This window comes from Mobula birostris, chromosome 17, assembly GCF_030028105.1.
Source record: "Mobula birostris isolate sMobBir1 chromosome 17, sMobBir1.hap1, whole genome shotgun sequence".
NCBI classification, from domain to species: Eukaryota; Metazoa; Chordata; class Chondrichthyes; order Myliobatiformes; family Myliobatidae; genus Mobula; species Mobula birostris.
Window position 1 is genome coordinate 10,129,736 of NC_092386.1, and position 21,165 is coordinate 10,150,900.

The 21,165-nt window shown below is 42.6% G+C and overlaps 1 long non-coding RNA gene across 1 annotated transcript in view; it reads left to right on the forward strand.

Moving 5' to 3' along the window:
- Window positions 1-367: 367 nt before the first annotated feature.
- LOC140211364 (uncharacterized) overlaps window positions 368-21,165 on the forward strand; it is a 36,379-nt gene continuing 15,581 nt past the window's right edge. The window contains exons 1-2 of the long non-coding RNA XR_011889434.1: window positions 368-411; window positions 7,225-7,347. This is a non-coding gene — a long non-coding RNA (uncharacterized lncRNA). The remainder of the gene's footprint in view (window positions 412-7,224; window positions 7,348-21,165) is intronic.

The window sequence follows — 21,165 nt, forward strand, 5'->3', positions numbered from 1 at the left end:
TTAAGGAATTTTTTTTTCTTTAAAATCTTTTCTTTTCTTTAAGGTGGATGGGGTCTTGTTGGAGTCCGTGATCTACAGCTGTACTCAAACTGCAGTTCTTCACGGTGGTGAATTCCCGCTCTCGGAGCTCACCGTGCAGCCTAGCGTCTTCGATATCTCCGGAAGCAGCCTGGAAGATGTGCGCTTTAAGCGTGCAGCTCTGCGCGTCCCTATGGATGACCTTGTTCTTCACTAGTGTCACTGACTGAAGCATCGTGGGAGGTGAGAACATTGCGACAGCAGTGTGCACTGCTGTCAGAGTAATGCAAAGCTGTGGACTGTAACATTGAAACAGTAAGCTGTTGGTCTCTTCTCCCACTGTGGCAGTAGTGATACCTCTACCTCCCTTGTTAGCGAGAGAGACAGCCTGTGGTATGTCAAACTGTTGGGCTGAACACTGGTTTTTAATGAACTGTAGATCATGGTCTCTCTTTGGGAGCTTCGCTGTAGCTTGCATGCCAGTCGGCGGTGGTGGAGTGACTAATGCTTTTGTTGAGGCAGGCTGGGGGAGGGGGAGGAGAGAAGGTTGATGCTCTGCTGCTGTGTGTGTGTGGGAAAGGGGGGGTGTGCTTTGAGGCTCTAACATTTTAATGCCATCTATTCTTTGGGATTTTTCTTCTGTTTTGTGGATGTCAGTGGAGAGTAAAAATTTCAAGTTGTATACTGTATACATTCTCTGACATTAACTGGAACCATTGAACCATTAAATTGTCAAATTGTTTGGGTTTAATGTTATTCTTGGCCTGTTGTTCAGAAATTAATATCAACCTGACTACCTTAAGAATTTTTTCTAGTAAAAAAATAACTTGTTCATACTTCATAATGAATTAAGTTCCCACCATCACTAAGATTTCTTATTTCTACTTCTGTAAGCACCAAATTCTATGCCTACCATAGCTGACGACACCGTCAGCGCCATCTACTATATCTAGTGCTTACAATGTGGCCTTGTCTACATCATTTCAGCCTGATGAAGGGACTCCTGACCCAGACTGGAGCACTGTTTCATCGAGCACCTTCACTCTGTCGGTTACAAAAGGCAGGACCTCCCAGGGGCAACCTATTTCAATTCGACTTCCATTCCAAAATATTGGTTCATGGCATCATCATATTCTGACTGGGCAGCCTCCAACCTGATGGTATGAATATTGATATCTCTAACTCCTGGTAATTTCTCTCCTTCCCCTCTGTCTTTTTCTATACCCCTCTCGTGCCTTCTCTTCTCCTTATCAGCTCATCACGTCCCTCCGGTGCCCCTCCTCCTTCCTTTTCTTCCATGCTCCACTCTCCTCTCCAATCAGATTTCTTCTTCTTCTTCAGCCCTTTTACTTCACCCAAATAGCCTAATGCTGCTCCTATGCCTTATGGATTTTACCTATTCCACCTATATCGCTTCTATTTACCACCGCCACCGCCCTCCCCAGACCTCTGGCTTCATGCTTCTTCCTTTTCCTTCCTTTCCAGGTCTGATGAAGGGTCTCAGTCCGAAACATCGCCTATTTATTCCCCCACTGATACAGCCTGACCTGCTGAGTTCCTCCAGCATTTTGTCTGTGTTGTTATATTTGAAACTCTCTTTCTTCTTTAATTAGTTCTGCATTTGACTATTCAAAAACAACTTCAGCAAGCTTTCAGCAACACACATGCACAATACTGGGGGATCTCTGTGGTTCAGACAATATCTTTGGAGGGAAATGAACAGTTGACATTTCAGCCTGATGAAGGGTCTTGGTCCAAAGCTTTGAGCATTTAGCTTCCTCCATAGATGCTGCCTGACTCGCTGAGTTCCTCCGGCATTTTGCATGCTTTGCTCAAGATTTCCAAAATCTGCAGAATCTCTCGTGTCTGTGTGTGTCCAATAAGTTTTTCCCTTGTTCTACTGTCCATAAAATTGACATCATTCAATAGTCTGCTGTTTATGTTCTTACTGGCATTATCTTGACCATCTCATAGCTAATCACAATGCTACCATGGGGGATACGGTACCATAAAAGTTGGTGTCACCCTTTACAGTGCCAGTGATTACTGATCACGGTTCAATTCCTGCCGCTGGCTGGAGGTGTTTGGATGTTCTTCCCATGACCACTTGGGAATCATTCAGGTACTCCTTTTTCCTCCCTGAGACACGTGTTCAAGGTTAAGGTTAATGTGTTGCGGACATACAATGTTGACTCTGGAAACAGCACACTTGTGGGCTGCCCCAGCACATCCTTAGATTGTGTTATGCAAATGAAACATTTCACTGTAAAATAGAATAGAACTTTATTGTCATTGCTCAAGATAATGAGATTGTGGTCCTATTCCAGTTCATGAAAAAACAGATATTACAATGCATGCGGTATGGCTTAATTAAAAAAAAATCTCATATTCACATTCAACAAGTGACTTCGATAGTCCAAACAGTCAAAGGCCATTGGGAAGCCGGTGTGTGGTATTATTCAGCTGCACAACAGCCCTTGGGAAGAAATTATTTTTCAGTTTTTCTGTCTTGGCTAAGATGTTTCTGTATCTCTATCCAGATGGCAGGAGGTTGAACAGACAGTGTCCTAGATGGGATGGGTCTTTCCTGTAACACCATAGGATTTTATCTTGTTAAGTAGTCTCACATGTGGCACCTTATCAAAACCCTTCTGAAAATCCAAGTAAATGAAATCCACTGCCTCTCCTTTGTCCACCCTACTTGTTACTTCCTCAAAGAACTCTAACAGATTTTTCAGGCAAGATTTCCCTTCACAGAAACCATGCTGGCTTTGACTTATTTTATCATTAGTCTCCAAGTACCCCAAAACCTCATCCTTAATAATAGACTCCCACACTTTCCCAACCACTGAGGTTAGACAGACTGGCCTATAATTTACTTTATTTTGCCTTCCTGCCTTCTTAAAGAGTGGACTGACATTTGCAATCTTCCAGTCCTCCAGGACCATGCTAGAATCAAGTGATTCTTGAAAGATCATGACCAATGCATCCGTTATCTCTTCAGCAACCTCTCTCAGGACTCTGGGATGTAGTCCATCAGGTCCAGGTGACTTATCCACCTTAAGACCTTTGAGTTTGCCTTACACTTTTTTCTTTGTAATAGCAGTGGTACTCACTCCTGCTCCCTGACACTCATGGACCACTGACACTCTGCTAGTGTTTTCCATAGTGAAGACAGATACGAAGTACCCATTATTCCTCTGCCATTTCTTCTGTTTCCCATCACTACCTCAGCAGCATCATTTTTCAGTGGTCCAATATCAACTCTCACCTCCCCTTTACTCTTTATATAACTGAAAAACTTTTACTATCCTGCTTTATATTAACGGCTAGTTTGCCCTCATATTTCATCTTTTCCCATCTTATAGCTTTTTAGTTGCCTTTTGTTGGATTTTAAAAGCTTCCTAATCATCCAACTTTTCACTCACTTTTGCTACTTTATATGCCCTTCCCCTGACTTTCATGCAGTCCATAACTTCCCTTGTCAGCCACTGTTGCCTGTCCCTGCCATTTGAGAACTTTGGTGGGACATATCTATCCTGTGCCTTGTGAACTATTCCCAGAAACTTCAGCCATCTCAGCTCTGACATTGTCCCCACCAATCCACCTGGGCAAGCTTCTCTCTCATGCCTCTGTAATTAACTTTATTCCATTGTGATACAGATACATGTGAGTTATGCTTCTTCCTCTCAAATTGCAATATGAATTCAGTCATATTATGATCACTACCTCCTAAGGGTTCTTTTATGTTAAGCTCCCTAATAAGATTTGGGTTATTACACAATGCCCAATCTAAGATCGCCTTTTCCTGAGGAGGCTCAAGCATAAGCTGCTCTAAGAAGCCATCTCATAAGCATTCAGTAAATTCCCACTCTTGCAATCTGACACCAAACTGATTTTCCTAATCTCTTTTCATATTGAAGTCCCCCATTACAATTGTGACATTACCCTTATTACATGCCTTTTCCAGCTCCCTTTGCAATCTCAACCCCACATCTTGGCTACTATTTTGGAGGTGTATATATGATTTCCATAATGTTTTTTTTTTACCCTTACAATTTCTTAACTCCACCCACAAAGATTCAACATTCTCTGATCCTAGGTCACCTCTTTCTAAACATATAATTCCATCTCTTACCAGCAGAGCCACACCACTACCTATGCCAATAGAATATATCCTTTGATGTTAATCTCCTAACTATGGCCTTCTTTCAGCCGCAACTCAATAAATGTCCACAGTGTTTGTTACGACTAATCTCTAACTGCGCCACAAGTTCGTCCACCTTAATCTGAATGCTACACACGTTTAAATACAGCACCTTCTGTCCTGCAGCCTTCACCCTTTTGAATTTTGCCTCTGTGCTCTTTGCTCTGTCTGCATTTGTACCCAATCATTAGCTTGTCCTTCCTTACATTCATATTACACTCATCATCTACTTATAAACCTGCCGGCTCATCCTCAGTTCTATCATACTGGTTTCCATCCCCCTGCCATATTAGTTTAAACCAATCCCAACAGCTGTGGTAAATCTGCCCGCAAGAATGTTGGTCCCCCATGTTCATCCTGAAAACTTGAAACTAGAAGCCCTTTCTACCTCCTCACCATTAATGAGTAGTGGAGCTTCAATGTTTCGATGTACATGTGACAAATAAGCTAATCCCTCCTACCCTTTTGGCATCTGAGAAGAATTTTACAAACCTCACCCGTCTCTCCCTCTCACAGTAACCTCCTCCTGACCTTTGAAATATATTAGTGCCCTAATTCTGGCTTCTTATTTATCGCTGACTATAACTGATCCACCATTGTGAACCATGCCTTCAGCTGTCAGGACTATTTTCTGGAATATCTGCCTACCAAGACCATAAGAATTAAGTTATTTGGCCCACTGTGCCACTTGATCACGGCTGATTTCTATCCCTCACAAAACCTGCCTTCTTCCCATAAACTTCGACACATTTAGTAATCAAAAACATATCAATCCCCACTTTAAATATACACAATAACTAAGATCATAAGACATCGGAGCAGAATTAGACAATTTGGCCCATTGCGTCTGCTCAGCTACTTAATCATGGCTGGGTCTGTTTTCCCTCTCAATCCAGTTCTCCTGATTTCTCCCTGTGACGTTTCCTACTTAATAAAGACCTATCAATTTCCACATTAAATAAACTAATGCCTCCACATCCATCTGTAAAAATAAATCCCACAGAAACACCACCCTCTGGCTAAAGAAATTCCTCCACTTATCCGAATGCCTCTTATTCTCTCCTGTCAACTTTAAAATGCTCCTTATATCCTTACACTTTGACCAAGCTTGTGGTCACCTCCCTAGTTTCTCCTTGTATACGATATGTCGGGGTAGCGGGATCAAGGTATGTCTCTACCAAAGGAGGTGTAAGGTTCTCTTTCCCTCTGTCAGCCTGCAGGTCACCCTAGCACCTGCTTAGCCCCCAATCAGGGTCACGTGAAGCCATGGGAGCAGATAGTGGATGGTTGTATGAACAGCCGGTGCATGTTACTAGTCCTGGTTATACGACCACGGACGCCATGTGGACAATCTCTGAAGGGTGTAGATAATAGCTGGGACACCTATCATGTAAAAACACTGCCCATACGAAGGCCCATACAAACAAACTCTGTAGAAAAAATTGAAAAGAATAATCATGATCATAGACCATGATCATTTACGTCATATGACACGGCACGTAATGATGATGATGGTGATGATACTGTATGTGAATTAGTAAGTAAAAGATTAGCTTTGTTTGTCCATGTCTCTTAAAACATACTGTGAAATGTGTCATTTACATCAAATCACATCAGTGAGGATTATGTTGCATTGCTAGCAAGTGTCGTCAAGCTTCCGGCATCAACATAGCATGCCCACAACTCACTAACTCTGACTGTATGGTTTTGGAATGTGGGAGCAAACTGGAGTGCCCGAAGGAAAGCCACATGGAATAGGGAGAATCTACAAACTCCTGTCCCACTGACAGCAGCGGGTAGCGAACCCCAATCGCTAGTGCTGTGAAGCTACTGTGTCACCGCAGACACTTCATCTTCATAATGTCGTAAGATACAATTTCATAAATAATATGAAATTATTATGAAGCATATTTTGAAAGCTGTGCTAAAGTCGATGGTGTTGTAGGTATGTAAATTGTTATTGATACTAATTTGGACAGTTTTAATAATATAGAAAGACTGTCTATGGGAAACATAGTAGTAATTGGTCCCACTTACAGCCTTTTATGTGTGCAAAACTTTTAAAAGAATTTTTAGAGTATGGTACTGTACTGTGCAAAAGTCTTAGGCACATATATATCTAGCCAGGGTGCCTAAGACTTTTGCACAGTACTGTATTTGTCAATCTGGAGTGGAGAGTGAGCCTGCAAATCTGACAGGAGCAAAAGATGTAGGGAATGGTGTGGGGTGGGTGTCAGAGATGGAGTGCCAGGGGTGGGGTGGGTGTCAGAGATGGAGTGCCAGGGGTGGGGTAGGTGGCAGAGATGGCGTGCCAGGGGTGGCATGGTGCAGGTGCAGACACACCTAGTCCTGAGACACATACAAAGAGGCAAGGTCATTTGATTCCAAACAATTGGTTTATGGGTCAATACAGCTCCCTCTCCTCTCCCTTCTCATTTTCCCAACCATGATTCCCCTCTCCCTGTCCTCTTCCCACTCTCAGGCCTCAGTGGAGGCCCATATAGGAATCATGTTTACCAACACTCATATATATCATGATTTTTTTTCTGCAGTAGCAGCAGTACAGTGCAATACATAAAATTACTATAGTTTGTTGCAAAAGTCTTCGGCACCCTAGTTATATATATGTGCCTAAGACTTTTGCACGGGACTATAGAGCATGCTGGTGTCAATTGCATGGTTGATCTTTGTCCAGTACTCTCCATTCACTCTTGTTTGAGTTACATATTGGAGTGATAGTTCTATTATAAACAACACTTGTTGGAACATCAAAGAATAAAATTTCAATTTCTATGTATAAATGCAGTGATAGCATCATTACTTTCCATTCTGTTCCATTACCTACTAAATGATTAGCAGTGATACAAATTATCAGACATTAATAGTCAATTAATTTAATTATTAATGAAGAATAAATGACAGCCTTAAAGTCTGTCTACAATTAGCAAAAGACACTTTGATATCACCTAAAACTGATTTAAAGGGTTCTTTATTTGCAGTGATGCTGACAGAGCCAGCAGGGATATGGTTTCACATGGTGGGAACAGCTGCCGAACAACTAGGATTCGTGCATGAAGCAGCCATGTTGAAGACACAAGCCGAGACTCGGGAGATGTACAATGGTAAGTGCTGCTATTCCAATGTCCCGTTTCATTTGAAGTTTCAGGAGGGCGACATGGTAACCTTTAGCACTGAGCTCGACGAAGGACAGTCTATAGCTAAAGGCAGTCAGGGCATGAAGAGATATGAGGAGCAGGCAGGAGACTGGGCTGAGAGGGAATTGGATCAGCAATGATGAAATGGCAGATCAGATTCGACGGGCCAAGTGGCCTAATTCTGCTCCTATATCTTATGGTCTTATAGACTTATAATTTGTGACACTGTGGGGTGGCAAGTTAGTGTAGCAGCTAGTGTAATACTTTACAGTGCCAATTATGCCCTCTCATATCAGCTATTTCCATCCTGGGTAAAAGGCCCTCAATCAAGCCTTTATCAGGATACCAGCCCAAAATATTGACAGATCATTCCTCTCTATAGATGCTGCCTGACTCGTTGAGTTCCTCCAGCATTTGGTGTGTGTTGCTCAACTACGTCTTTGCCTCCATGGGCCACAGCTATGCCAAGGGTGGTAGAGTAGCATAGCAGACTGCACAGCGAGTTACAGTGGCAATGATCAATGATCACGATTCACTTCCCACCGCTGTCTGTAAGGAGGTTTGTACGTTTTCCCCGCGACCACGTTTCTTACCAGTGCTCTTGTTTCCTTCCACATTCCAATCACGTACAGGTTAGGGGTAGTAAATTATGGGCACGCTAGGGTGCTGCCAGAAGCATGGCAACACTTGTGGGCTGCCCCCAGCACATCCCTGACTGTGTTGGTAGTTAATGCAAATGACGCATTTCACTGCATGTTTTAATGTTTCAATGTACATGGAACAAATAAAGATAATCAAGGTTCAAAATTCAAACGTCAAAGTAAATTTATTATCAAAGTACATAATATGTCACCAAATACAACCCTGAGATTTTCTTGTGAGTATATTCAATAAATCTGTAGAATAATAACCATAATAGAAGCAATGAACTACTGCCCAACTTGAGTGATTGACCAGTGCAGAAGACACCAACTGCGCAAATACAAAAAGAAAGAAATAATAGTAATAATCAATAAGTAAGCAATAGAGATGGAGAACAAGAGAGGAAGAGTCTTTGAAAGTGAATCCATTGGATGTGGGAACATTTCAATGAATGGGCAAGTGAAGTTAAATGAAGTTACCCCCTTTGGTTCAAGAGCCTGATAATTGAGGGGTAGGAACTGTTCTTGAATTCCTCTTAAACAGAGTGAAACCTGTGATAACTTCTTCAGTAAGGTCATCTGCTAAGTATTCTTTTGCAACTGCTGTGGCTCTCTGCACCTGCATAAGATCAAAAGGCTTCCATCCTGAATTTTTGAAATTTCAAGTTTGGCAGTATTTTGTGTATCACCAGCGATAGTTCAAAGAATATTCTGAATTGTTGGTGGTTGGGTTATAGAGTTCCAAACAGTTTGTATTATAAGAGATACCTACAGAGGATACCACAATGTCCCACATTCCATTTAGAGCAGACCTGACAGCTGAACTGATCATGCACTTCTCCTTAATCCCTAAAACACAAGAGATTCTGCAGATGTTGGAAATCTTGAGTACCAGTCACAAAATGCTGGATCGAATCAACAAACCCGGCAGTATTGTAAGTTTCAGTCCCAGACATACTTCAGTCTTCTTCAATCCTGTTGAAATCCTGATGAAGGGTTCTCTCTGAAGCATCAACTATTTATCCCCCTCCATAGATGCTGCCTGGCTTGCTGAGGTCTTAATCTCTCCTCCCTGATGGTAGCAATATATACATACACACATTGCCCTGATAGTAGCAATATGCTACTCCTACATTGCCCTCCAGTTTTCTTTCATTCATATGCCTATCTAAGAGTCCATAATGTATCTGCATCTAGCAGCATTCAAAGTGATGTATCCCAGGCACCCACAACTCACAGTGCAAAAAATCTTACCTTTGACATTCTCCCTATACTTTTCTCCAATCACCTTAAATTTGTCCTTTTATATTACCATTTTCACCCTAGATATCTACTTGATCTATGCCTCTTATCTTGTGCACTTCGATTAAGTCACCTGTCATTATGTGGCATATCGTATGACGTAGGCAATCATGGTCTTTCCATAACCATGCTTGGCAAATATTTCTACAGACGTAATTTGCCATTGCTTTGTTCTGGGCTGTGTCTTTACAGACTGATGACCCCAGCCATTTCCAATACTCTTCAGAGATTGTCTGCCTGGCATTAATGGTTGCATAACCAGGACGTGATATGCACCAGCTGCTCATATGACCATCTACCACCACCTACTCCCATGGCTTCATGTGACTCTGATCAACGGGGGGAGGGGGGCGGGTCTAAGGAGGTGCTACACCTTTCCCAAGGGTGACCTGCAGGCTAGTGGAGGGATGGAGCACCTTGTACCTCCTTTGGTAGAGGCACATCGTAAATACATGTTTTATGCCTCATTCTTAACTTCCAAAGAAACTTTGGATAACAAAAGTGTCAGGTTTCAACAGAAAATGGGAGAGTATGCCTCTAAACATCACAGACAATGTGAATCTTTATTACAGATTCCATTCTCTGAATCTGCTCCTTTACAGTTATCTGTACTGTGGCCCAGAAACCCTGGAGGTTTTATCTAATTTCTGCGGCTGTTTAACATGCCTCACTTCACTGCCTTTCCTGATGCTGCAGCATTCATCACCTTCTTCTTTAGAATTTATCAGTTCTCTTTTGGTGACAGGAGTTCTGCAGAAACCCATTCAGAATCTAACGGAGAGGAGAAAACTTATTATCATTGTGGAACATCGTTCAGTTCCCCTTCATGCTCAGGAGCTGAATGCCTTATATCACAGAGCTGTCACAACCCTTGAGTCCTCAAGGCTACATTTTCATAACTTTGCTCCTAAAAAGATGAGAAAAATACCTCAGAACAATAGATGTTTGAAAATATAAATGTCATTTATTGAAATTTACAAGAATATTGCTGGAACTTGAGGACCTGCATTATATCGAAATAATTGTCATCGCCAATAATAAAATTGCTATAATAACTGGGCCCAGAGCACACACACTCCTGCGACTCAGGCATTGTTTTCATTTTACCTGTGAATAAGAGAACAGCACTAACCCCTGTCACCCACACTGTTCTGAAGTCGGAAGAGAAAACTGCTCTTTTTATACAGAATTGGCTTATCAGTAACAGATATTGATTATTACCTGTGAGTCGGCTGGGGTGATATACTGCGCCCGGTGCTCCCGATGCGGCCTTCTATATATTGGCGAGACCCGATGCAGACTGGGAGATCATTTTGCTGAACACCTACGCTCTGTCCGCCAGAGAAAGAAGGATCTCCCAGTGGCCACACATTTTAATTCCACATCCCATTCCCATTCTGATACGTCTATCCACGATCTCCTCTACTGTAAAGATGAAGCCACACTCAGGTTGGAGGAACAACACCTTATATTCTGTCTGGGTAGCCTCCAACCTGATGGCATGAACATCGACTTCTCTAACTTCCGCTAATGCCCCACCTCCCCCTCGTACCCCATCCGTAATTTATTTATTTATATACACACATTCTTTTTCTCTCTCTCCTTTTTCTCCCTCTGTCCCTCTCACTATACCCCTTGCCCATCCTCTGGGCTTCCCCCCTCCCCCTTTTCTTTCTCACTGGGCCTCCTGTCCCATGATCCTCTCATATCCCTTTTGCCAATCACCTGTCCAGCTCTTGGCTCCATCCCTCCCCCTCCTGTCTTCTCCTATCATTTTGGATCTCCCCCTCCCCCTCCAACTTTCAAATCCCTTACTCACTCTTCCTTCAGTTAGTCCTGACGAAGGGTCTCGGCCTGAAACGTCGACTGTACCTCTTCCTAGAGATGCTGCCTGGCCTGCTGCGTTCACCAGCAACTTTTATGTGTGTTGCTTTTTATACAGAGTTGGCTTATCAGTTACAGATATTGATCATTGTAAATTGTATGTGTTTGAATGCCTTCCTCACAAGATCAATCACCTTTCAGAATAGGGGTGTTAAAGTCAATCGGAACTTCAAGAGGACAGCCGATGACATTTTGAAGTTAGTTAAAACAACAGAGCCTTAGTTGTTGGGTGTATTTCACATCACTTCTGTTATCTCATCTGTCTTCAGCACAGCCTATTGTGTGAAACAAAATGGACCTACCTGGAAAAGTCACACTACAGAGTCCTCATTTGTTTGGCCTGAGCGCACACTGTGCCTGTAGTAAGCAGACGCGTCTCCGGTGGTCTCACTTCAAAGGTCTAGCTTGCCTACAATTGCTTCAGGCCATCCTTACCTTACTGCAACTTGCACGTTCATTTGTCTTTGTCCTGCAGAGCACTACATAAATTGTGCTGAATTCAGTAACACAGAGTCTCTGAAATTCTCTGACAGTTTCTTCAGGGACAGTTGGCCATTGACATCTGGGACGTACTGTGCACGCAACATTCCTGATTAATAATGGTACACATCTCACCTCTCTTAGAGCCGTTCGATTATTTATAGTACACCATAGGCAGATAACAACAACCCCTTCATGGATTTAGTTCATGTCAAGATCCCATCTGAGTAGGGGATGCACCTGCCAGCCAGTGCTAGACCGGGCAGCCACATAGTAAGAACAGTTAACAGGATTCAGAGGATAACCAATAGTATAGGCATTGCGCGTTCTGTTACCTAAATTTAGTTCTGCCTCCTTATGATTACTGTAACATATATCACCGCTATCCCTGGAAACAGCTTTGTAGCAGAGGGTGGGGAGGGTCATTATGCAATTGTTGTAAATACAGTACTGTGCAAAAGACTTAGACATATGTATATATATATATGTATCTACGTGTGTATAGTGAGTGTGTATATACATAGAGAGAGAGAGAGAGCGCGCGCCAGGCTTCCTAAGACTTGCACGCAGTGCTATATTTATCAACGTGAGGCACAGTGTGAGTATGTAAATCTGGCGGGAGTAAACAATGCCTGGGATGGTGTGGGAGGGGTGTGGGACAAGTGGCAGAGAAGCTGAGCCAGAGGTGAGGGGGTTTGAGGGTGGGTAATGCTGGAGCAGGCACCCCCAGCCCTGAGACTCCAGGCAAGGTCATTTGATTCCAAACAGTTGGGTTATTGATCACTACAGAATGTCTCTCTGGTGCTTCCCACTCCCTCCTCTCTCCCTTCCCTTTTTCTCAACCATGATTCCCCTCTCCCTGCCCTCTTCCCACTCTCAGTCTGCAATAGAGACCCATATCAGAATCAGGTTTATCATCACTCACAGATGTAATGAAATATGTTTTTTTTTGCAGCAGCAGTACAGTGTAATATATAAAATTACTATAGTACTGTCCAGAAATCTTAGACACCTTAGCTATATATATGTGCCATAGATTTTTGCATAGTTTTGAAGGCTGATACAATTGCATTGGCGAGAGTCATTCCCATGGGCAGTGCAGTCTCATGCTCTATTTAGATTTCTAATTTTGTTATCAAAGTTAAAGATGAATCAAACTCACTACGATCCCGGGGTATAAATGCATTGGTATTAGTGTATTAGTGGTCTGAGACATCTGCATTTAGGCAAAAAATAGATGTTCAGATTGCCCAAAACGTACAATGCTTATTGATTACTTAAGGTAGCAAATAATAAAGATTAAGAGTTCAGTCCATCAGTTCTTATCATCAAAGATCTTATGAGCACCTGTTCCCTGGTCCAGTGGCACCATTGGCTTAACATGTCAGGCGTGTATCCATGTCAGCTTGCCTTGAGTTTTAAAACAGCAACACTTGGAATGCACTTTCCCAGTAAGTTTGGAGGGCTATGGTCAACGTACAAGGTAATGGGAGTAGAGTGTTTAATTGGGTTGCCACAGACTAGATGGGCTGAAGGGCCTGTTTCTGTGCTGTATTTTTCCATGCCTTTGACTCTTATTCCATGGGACAGGTGCAGTAGCGACAAGGAAGCTTCAAATGCCTGGCTCTGGCAAATCATACTTTCCTTGCTGTGGTTGAGAACCTCTCATTTTCGATTATAACCATCATCTTTTATAGTTTTACACATAATACGTTTTAGTCCATAATGTCTGTTCAGCCACTGACACTGTTAGCCATGAAGGAATTAAAACATGAAAGAAAACATCAAACTTGAATGAGTCAAGGACAATGGAAGTAGACAAGCCAGATGTCTTTGTTCTTGCCACATGCCTGAAAGAATGGAGGCTGCCATTTTGTGAAGTTGCACTGTCGCCTCCAATTTGTGAACCATCTTGTGAACTGTTTTTGCTCAGGAATAGTTCTATCAAAATGCTTTAAAATTGACACAGTGGTGCTCCCGATAATCTGTTGGGTTAGAGAAGTCATTTGTGATATGTTCTTCGGTACAATAGAACATACAGGTTCATGAATAGGAGAGTAAATGTCTGACATGCTAATTCAGAACAAAGATACATTAATTACAAGTTGTCACTTGCAGAAGGGCAATAAGTTGGTGCTGGCCTGGACAACCTCCAACGGGAATCTGATACAGGTCTCTTAGATGTTCTCGAGCCAATGAGATTGAAATGCAACATTTAAACTGATGAGGAAATACCGTAAGTATGAATATCATCAAATACAAAGCAGCAAGAACTTCAGAGAATAATTATTGCAAGGAAGAGCCCCATGCGAGGGGCTGGTAGGGAAAAAGGAACAATTGTCTGGTCAATGGGAAATATTGTGTTTTAAATTCGAGAAGTGGTCTGGGTGCGTATTGATAGAGGAGTAACAGTAGAATTTACATTTTAAATTGTTGGCCTGGAGTCAACAATGTTGCATTGTTGTTTGTGCAAAGCCAGTAAAATGTGAGTTTGATTGATTGAAAGTTACATAGTGAATTGCTTAACCTAGACCAGTTGATGAATGGCCAACAATGCATCATTATCAAAAGAATTTGGAAAGCATTGGCAGTCTGATCACACTGGAGTGCAACGTGGCCAAAAAGATCTAATGTTGCTGCCTCAGCAAAAGAGTCAGCTCAAAGGAGGCATGAGATCCAAGGGGACATTGCTTTGTGGATCCAGAACTGGCTTGCCCACAGAAAGCAAAGAGTGGTTGTAGACGGGTCATATTCTGCATGGAGGTCAGTGACCAATGGTACGCCTCAGGGATCTGTTCTGGGACCTCTTCTCTTCATGTTTTTTACAAATGACCTGGATGAGGAAGTGGAGGGATGGGTTAGTAAATTTTCTGATGACACAAAGGTTGTGGGTGTTGTGGTTAGTGTGGAGGGATGTCAGAGGTTACAGCGGGACATCGATAGGGTACAGAGTTGGGCTGAGAAGTGGCAGATAGAGTTCAATCCAGATAAATGTGAGGTGGTTCATTTTGGTAGGTCAAATATGTTGGCAGAACATAGTATTAATGGGTAAGACTCTCGGCAGTGTGGAGGATCAGAGGGACCTTGGTGTCCGAGTCCATAGAACACACAAAGCTGCTAGGCAGGTTGACTCTGTGGTTAAGAAGGCATATGCTGCATTGGCCTTCATCAACCGTAGGATTGAGTTTAAGAGCCGAGAGGTAATGTTGCAGCTATATAGGAACCTGGTCAGACTCCACTTGGAGTACTGTGCTCAGTTCTGGTCACCTCACTACAGGAAGGATGTGGAAACCATAGAAAGGGTGCAGAGGAGATTTACAAGGATGTTATCTGGATTGGGGAGCATGCCTTATGAGAATAGGTTGAGTGACCTCGGCCCTTTCTCCTTGGAGCAACGGAGGATGAGACGTGACCTGATAGACATGTACAAGATAATGAGATGCATTGATCGTGTGGATAGTCAGAGGCTTTACCCCAGGGCTGAGATGGCTAGCATGAGAGGGCATAGTTTTAAGGTGCTTGGAAGTAGGTACAGAGGAGATGTCGGGGTAAGTTTTTTACACAGAGAGTGGTGAGTGCGTGGAATGGGCTGCCGGCAACGGTGGTGGAGGCGGAAATGATAGGGTCTTTTAAGAGACTCCTGGATATGTACATGGAGCTTAGAAAAATAGAAGGCTGTGGGTAAGCTGAGGTAGCTCTAGAGTAAGGACATGTTCGGCACAGCTTTGTGAGCTGGAGTGCCTGTATTGTGCTGTAGGTTTTCTATGTTTCTATTTGTTCCCTCGAATTATTCCATCCTTCCCATTAGTATGAGCCACATAGTTTATAACAACATTTGTAGGAGGTAATTGAAAAGCTGGAAAAGGTTCATAGATAATTCATCCTATTTCATCAGAGTTCTGAAGAAGTGAAAAAGCCATGTAGTTTTGTTAATTGTCCATTGTCATGTGCTGCTCCAAAGGCATTATGAGATTCAGTGCACCAACAGCAAGCTTTTTTTTGGGGCAAAAAGGCTCAGCTATTTGATCAGAGCAGGAGAGAATGTAGGTGTGTTACCTCAACTGTATACGACATGCACACACTTACCAGGGTCTAAGCAGGTGCTATATATTGCCCGAGGGTGACCTGCGGGCTAGCAGAGGGAAAGAATGCCTTGCATCTCCTTTGGTAGAGACCTATCTCCACCCCACCATCCAGTCTCTGTTATACTTTTATTAATAGTAACACAATGAGTACATATATTGAAATAAGCAGCAGGACTCTTCCTATTTTCCTTTAACAATATTTATAATTATTATTACGAACTGAATAATCAATGATAATCTCTGATCAAATATACTATGGCATATCAAAGAAATATTTTAGAAGCTTTTGCCAATTTAGGCACACACTACCAAAAAGATTTGCCGTCCCTGGTCTGGAAATTTGAGTTGTTCCTTGGGGCTGAATCTATCAAACATGGCTGCAGTCCATGATGTCAGACTGAATGGTCAAAAGATATTGGCTTCTTACGTAATTTCAGGTAAGTAAATAAAATGAATCATTATTTAATAAATATTTAAATAGCTTGCTGACAAGTGTGAAATGCAGTTAGAACACCTTGGTCAATGTTCATTATGTTTTTCTCGTGACCTGCATCTTCACATCAGTATTGAAGGCTTAAGCAGGAACACTTGGATTCCATCAGGCCCTCCAGCTATCTTATTAACCAAACTGAGTTCTTTTCCAGAGTTTATAGGAAAGTGATCAAGCACACTGGAGCTTAATTTCCTGTTCACCAAGTGATTGTAGTGGTGTGCTGTAGCATGGGATGAGACAATGCTACACAGATAATGGAAGAGCAATATTACTAAGTAAGAGATTGGTACAAGGCAAGCTATGAGTATTTAATTTTTTGGTTTATTTAGAGATACAGAGCAAAATAGGCCCTTCCTGACCTTCAGGTCAGGACACTGCCAGTAAGTACCCGATTTAAACCTATCTCTATAGAGGAATAAAGAGCCTACATTTTGGGCTGAAAAGGAAGGGGGAAGAAGCCAGAATTGTTTTATGTGTTTTATTTCATCAAAGGTGGATTACTACCAGTGCAATAAATGTACAGCTATTCTGAGCATTTCATAGAAGACAGATAAAAAAGAAATGGTATTTCAATGCCCTAACGGGATTTATTCATGCATTCACATAATGTTGGGCTGGAAGTTCAAGGATGAGCATTCTGTTTATATATCAAACTCAAGCAAGCATAACATATATTTTAAATATTCAAACAATATGCAAAAACTTTTAGCACAGGCCAATGAACAGGAGATTGTTCGAAGTTTTGACCAGCTTGTTTTATAAAAAGTTGTCGTTCTCCATTATATTTTCTTTATTTGTGCTTTGGTACAATATTGTTGATCCATTCAGGTCAATGTGCTCCAGATTAATCACAGGAGAACTATTTACTCATCACGCCTGACTGGTTTTAGTGTTAGTGACTAGGGAGTGAGGTCTGGTATGGAGGGGCCACTGCACAGAATGGGAAAAAAGCTGTAGAGGATTGTAAACTCAGCCAGCTCCATCACAGGCACTATCCTCCCCAGCATCCAGGACATCTTCAAAATACAACGCCTCAACAAGGAGGTCATCATCATCCTTATGTGCCGTGTCTTAGGATGTGGTGATCATGGTCTTGACCGTGATTATTCAGGACATGCCCTCGTCTCTTTGCCACCATCAGAGGGAAGGTACAGGATCCTTCAGACGCCCAGTCAACATTCTAGTAACACCACTATCAGATTTCTGAAATGGTTCATGAACACGACCTCACTATTTTTTCCCTCTCTTTTTGCACTACTATACATACACTCAGTGGCCACTTTATTAGGTGCACCTGTGCACCTGCTCATTAATGCAAACATCTAAACAGCCAATCATGTGGCGGCAACTCAACGCATAAGAGCATGTGAACATGGTGAAGAGGTCCAGTTGTTGTTCAGATCAAGCATCAGAATGGGGAAGAAATGAGATCTAAGTGACTTTGACAGTGGAATGGTTGTTGGTGACAGAATGGGTGGTTTGAGTATCTCAGAATCTGCTGATCTCCTGGGATTTTCACATGTGGCATTGGTACAAAAAAACAAAGAAAAAATCCAGTGATTGGCAGTTCTGTGGGTGAAAAAATCTTGTTAATGAGAGAAGTCAGAGGAGAACAGCCAGACCGCTTCCAGCTGACAGGAAGACGACGTAACTCAAATAAACATATGTTACAACAGTGATGTGCAGAAGTGCATCTCTGAATGCACAATACGTTGAATCTTGAAGTGAATGGGCTACAGCAGCAGAAGACCACAAACATACACTTAGTGACCACTTTATTAGATATGGGAGATACCTCATAAAGAGGCCACCGAGTGCCCATATCACATTGGACAACTCTGGACATGAGAGAACCTTCTATTTTTTTTTGCTTAAAATGTGAACATTTTAAGTGCTACATCTGAAAGCATTTCCCTTGTTCCAAGCTGTGCTAATTCCTTTCCTCGAAACTATACAGTGTAACAGTGCCTGGGAGCCAGGTTCATTTCTTTCACTGTCTGTGAGGAGTTTGTACTTTCTCCCTGTGACTGCATGGGTTTCCACTGGGTGCTCATATTTCCTCCCACATTCAAGGACAAATGAGTTAGAAGGTCTATTGGTTACATATTGAGCGGAAAGGCCAGTCACTGTGCTGTATCTTTGAAAAATTGTCTCCAGGCCTCCCGGACGTCCACATCTGCACCAGCTGCGCCCAGATGCAGCTCCTAAGAGACCCTGTTAGGGAACTGGAGCTGCAGCTCGATGACCTTCGTCTGGTCAGGGAGAGTGAGGAGTTGACAGGCAGGTGGTCACACCGGGGCCACGAAAGGCAGACAAGTGGGTCACGATTAGGAGGGAGAAGAGGAAGAGTCAGGTAATAGAGAGTACCCCGGTGGCTGTGCCCCTTGACAACAGGTACTCCTGTTTGAGTACTGTTGGGGGGGACAGCTTACCTGGGGGAAGCGACAGTGGCTGTGCCGCTGGCACAGAGTCTGGCCCTGTAGCTCAGAAGGGTAGGGAAAGGAAGAGGAGGGCAGTAGTAATAGAGGACTCGATAGTAAGGGGGTCAGATGGGCGATTCTGTGGATGCAGTCCGGAGACCCGGATGGTAGTTTGCCTCCCTGGTGCCAGGGTCCGGGATATTTCTGATCGCGTCCAAGATATCCTGAAGTGGGAGGGAAAGGAACCAGAGGTTGTGGTACATATAGGTACCAATGACATAGATAGGAAAAGGGGAGAGGTCTTGAAAGGAGAATATAAGGAGTTGAGAAAAAGGACCGCAAAGGTAGTAATCTCAGGATTACTACCTGTGCCACGCGACAGTGAGAGTAGGAACGCAATGAGGTGGAGGATAAATTGCGTGGCTGAGGGATTGGAGTAGGGGGCAGGGATTCAAGTTATTGGATCATTGGGACTCTTTTGGTGCAGGTGTGACCTGTACAAAGAGGACGGGTTACACTTGAATCCTAGGGGGACCAATATCCTGGCGGGGAGATTTGCGAGGGTTCCTGAACTGACTTTAAACTAGAATGGTTGAGGGGGGTGGGAATCAAATTAAAGAGACCAGGAGAGAGGAGGTTAGTTCACAAATAGAGAAAGCTAGCAGACAGTGTGTGAGGAAGGATAGGCAGGGGACAGAGATCAGGAACACTCAGACCAAAGATGTAGGGGACAAGGAAGAAAAAGATAACAAAGTTGTTTGCTCCATTAAGGATAAAAAGAGAGTAAGAGCTGGAGAGTTTCTTAAATGCATCTATTTTAATGCTAGGAGTATTGTAAGAAAGGTGGATGAGCTTAGAGCATGGATTGATACCTGGAAATATGATGTTGTAGCTATTAGTGAAACGTGGTTGCAGGAGGGGTGTGATTGGCAACTAAATATTCCAGGATTTCATTGCTTCAGGTGTGATAGAATAGGATGGGCAAGAGGGGGAGGTGTTGCATTGCTTGTCAGAGAAAATATAACAGCGGTGCTCTGGCAGGATAGATTAGTGGACTCGTCCAGGGAGGCTATTTGGGTGGAATTGAGGAATAGGAAAGGTGTAGTGATGCTTATAGGGGTGTATTATAGACCCCCTAATGGGGACCGAGAACTGGAGGAGCAAATTTGTAAGGAGATAGCAGGTATTTGTAGTAAGCACAAGGTTGTGATTGTGGGAGATTTTAATTTTTCACACATAGACTGGGAAGCCCATTCTGTAAAAGGGCTGGATGGTTTGGAGTTTGTCAAATGTGTGCAAGATAGTTTTTTGCAGCAATACATAGAGGTACCAACTAGAGAAGGGGCAGTGTTGGATCTCCTATTAGGGAATGAGATAGGGCAGGTGACAGAGGTATGTGTTGGGGAGCACTTTGGGTCCAGTGATCACAATACCTTTAGTTTCAATATAATTATGGAGAAGGATAGGACAGGACCCAGAGATTTTTGATTGGAGAAAGGCTAACTTTGAGGAGATGCAAAAGGATTTAGAAGGAGTGGATTGGGACAATTTGTTTTATGGGAAGGATGTAATAGAGAAATGGAGGTCATTTAATGGTGAAATTTTGAGGGTACAGGATCTTTATGTTCCTGTTAGGTTGAAAGGAAAGGTTAAAAGTTTGAGAGAACCATGGTTTTCAAGGGATATAGGAAACTTGGTTAGGAAAAAGGAGGGATTTACAATAAATATAGGCAGCTTGGAGTTAATGAGGTGCTCAAGGAATATAAAGAATGTAAAAAGAATCTTAAGAAAGAAATTAGAAAAGCTAAAAGAAGATACGAGGCAGCTTTAGCAAGTAAGGTGAAAATAAATCCAAAGGGTTTCTACAGTTATGTAAATAGCAAAAGGATAGCGAGGGATAAAATTGGTCCCCTAGAGAATCAGAGTGGACGGCTATGTGTGGAGCCAAAAGCGATGGGGGAGATTTTGAACAATTTCTTTTCTTTGGTATTCACTAAGGAGAAGGATATTGAATTGTGTAAGGTAAAGGAAACAGAAAGGGTAATTATGGAAAGTATGACAATTAAAGAAGAGGAAGTACTGGCACTTTTAAGGAATATAAAAGTGGATAAGTCTCCGGGTCCAGACAAGATATTCCCTCGGATCATGAGGGAAGTTAGTGTGGAAATAGCAGGGGCTCTGACAGAAATATTTCAAATGTTATTAGAAACGGGGATGGTGCTGGAGGATTGGTTTATTGCTCATGTTGTTCCATTGTTTAAAAAGGGTTCTCAGAGTAAACCTAGCAATTATCAGCCTGTGAGTTTGACGTCAGTGGTGGGTAAATTGATGGAAAGTATTCTTAGAGATGGTATATATAATTTTCTGGCTAGACAGGGTCTGATTAGGAACAGTCAACATGGATTTGTGCGTGGAAGGTCATGTTTGACAAATCTTATTGAATTTTTTGATGAGGCTACTAGGAAATTTGACGAGGATAA